Consider the following 2500-nt stretch of genomic DNA (forward strand, 5'->3'; position numbering starts at 1 on the left):
CATATTCAATAATCTATCGGCCACCCTCACCCCCATCACAATGACCAGGAATAATCCTGACAAGACCATAAACAAAAATGGTAAAGAGTTAGTGCACCTCTGTCGCTCCTTAGGCCTGTACATGCTTAATGGTAGGATCAGAGGGGACTCTTTAGGAAGGTTCACATATTGCTCAGCTCTTGGGACTAGTGTAGTCGACTATGCCATTACTGACATGGACCCATCCTCCATAAGTGCATTCACTGTAAGACCACAGTCTCCCTTTTCAGATCACTGCCAGATAACCACATTCTTGAAAAGCATGAACGACAAAACATCTATACAAATCCCCTCCAAATTAATCCAATTAAATCAGAAATATAAATGGAAATCTGACAGTGTTACTGAATTTCATAAAGCAATCAATTCGGTTGAAATTACTAACAATATTAACATGTTCCTTTTAAAACAATTCAGACCCAATAGTGATGATGTCAATCTGGCAGCGGAGGAAATCTCCAATATATATAACAGAGCCGCCAAAATGGCAAACCTGCTGAAAAACTGTAAGAAAAGAAAACCATCAAAAGAAAAATGGTTTGACCATGAATGTATAGAGAAACGGAAAAATCTCAGGCAATTATCAAACAAAAAACACCATGACCAAAAAAACACCTGTCTGAGACAAAATTATTCTGAAGCCCTAAAAGATTACAAATTAACAATTAAAAAGAAAAAACAACAATACTACAACAAAACGCTACAAGAAATCGAGGGCTCTCTCCAAACCAACACTTTCTGGGAGAGTTGGAATCATTTAAACAATTCCCCACCAAAAGAATTGGCAATTCAAAATCCAGACACCTGGAAAACATTTTACCAAAACCTGTACAAACCTATGCCAGATGACATCACTAATAAACAAAAACATATCAAATTAAACCTTCAAAAGCTTGAAGAGGCCATTTGTGTTCACCAAAATCCACTTGATCACAGCATCTCAAGTGATGAACTCATAAAAAATCTTAAAAAGCTCAAGCCTGAAAAAGCTTGTGGTCCTGATAGTATCCGGACAGAAATGTTGAAATTCAGCCCACCCATTCTACAAATGGCTCTCCTCAAGTTATTTAATCTTGTTTTTCAAGCTGGTTGCTTCCCTGATGTCTGGAACAGGGGGCTTATATCCCCAATACATAAGAGTGGAGACAAATCTGACCCTAATAACTACCGAGGCATCTGTGTGAGCAGTAACCTGGGGAAGGTATTCTGCTGTATCCTCAACGCCCGTTTACAGGCCTTCCTTATTGAACACAATGTCTTGAGTAAAAATCAAATTGGCTTCTTACCAAATTGCCGCACTACAGATCATATTTACACCCTCCATACCCTGATAAACCAAAATGTTCACCAAAAAAGTAAGGGGAAAATATTTGCGTGTTTTATTGATTTTAAAAAAGCTTTCGATTCAATCTGGCATGAAGGATTGTATTTCAAAATCCTACAAAGTGGTATAGGGGGTAAAATGTATAACATCATCAAATCAATTTATTTGGGCAATAAGTGTGGCGTAAAAATTGGCAACAAAAGAACTGAATACTTCACTCAAGGGCGTGGGGTGAGACAGGGTTGCAGCTTGAGTCCAACCTTGTTCAATATCTATATAAATGAGTTAGCGGTGTTATTGGAACAATCTGCAACACCTGGGCTCACCCTGTTGGACACGGAAGTCAAATCCCTGCTCTTTGCGGATGACCTGGTGCTGCTGTCGGCCACTGAACAGGGCCTACAGCAGCACCTGGACCTGCTAGAGCAGTACTGTCAGAACTGGGCCCTGACAGTCAATTTGGATAAATCTAAAGTTATGATCTTCCAGAAGCATCCCAGACCTCAGGGAACCAGACACCTCTTTACTTTAGGTAACACCGCCCTAGAGAATGTTACTTCTTATAACTACCTTGGCTTAAAAATTAACGCCTCTGGAAACTTTGGTCTTGCAGTGAATGCACTAAAAGAAAAAGCACGACGAGCATTTTATGCAATAAAAAGAAATTTTCATCAAATAGATATACCAATTAAAATCTGGTCCAAAATATTTGACACAGTCATTTTGCCAATTGCACTTTATGGAAGTGAAATATGGGGTCCACTCAGTAAGCACGACTACTCTAGATGGGACAAACACCCAATAGAAGCCCTGCATGCTGAATTCTGTAGAAATTTGTTACATATCCAAAGAAAAGTACCCACAAATGCTAGCAGGGCAGAATTAGGCCGATTTCCACTATTGATTAATATCCAAAAACGATCACTAAAATTCTGGATTCATCTAAAATTAAGCCCTCAAAATTCACTACATTTTAAAGCACTTAAATCCCAAGAGCTCAGCCCTAAGACCAGTCCCCTATGTCAGTTGGTCTCGGATTTAACTAACCCAATAACCCCTAACCCACAAATTGTCCAGACCAGCACTGCTTCCCAACCACCAATCAGAATCAACCAAATTAACAAGAACAACAAGAAT

At 39.2% G+C, this 2500-nt stretch overlaps 1 protein-coding gene and 1 long non-coding RNA gene across 2 annotated transcripts in view; one reads left to right on the top strand and one right to left on the bottom strand.

The window, feature by feature from the left end:
• The window catches only part of sgcd (sarcoglycan, delta (dystrophin-associated glycoprotein)), a 238906-nt gene that overhangs the window by 192790 nt on the left and 43616 nt on the right, over window positions 1–2500 (bottom strand). The window lies entirely within an intron of this gene.
• Window positions 1–2500, top strand: part of LOC121709469 — a 4904-nt gene that overhangs the window by 2062 nt on the left and 342 nt on the right. The window lies entirely within an intron of this gene.

This window comes from Alosa sapidissima, chromosome 5 (genome assembly GCF_018492685.1).
Source record: "Alosa sapidissima isolate fAloSap1 chromosome 5, fAloSap1.pri, whole genome shotgun sequence".
In the NCBI taxonomy this organism is placed as follows: Eukaryota; Metazoa; Chordata; class Actinopteri; order Clupeiformes; family Clupeidae; genus Alosa; species Alosa sapidissima.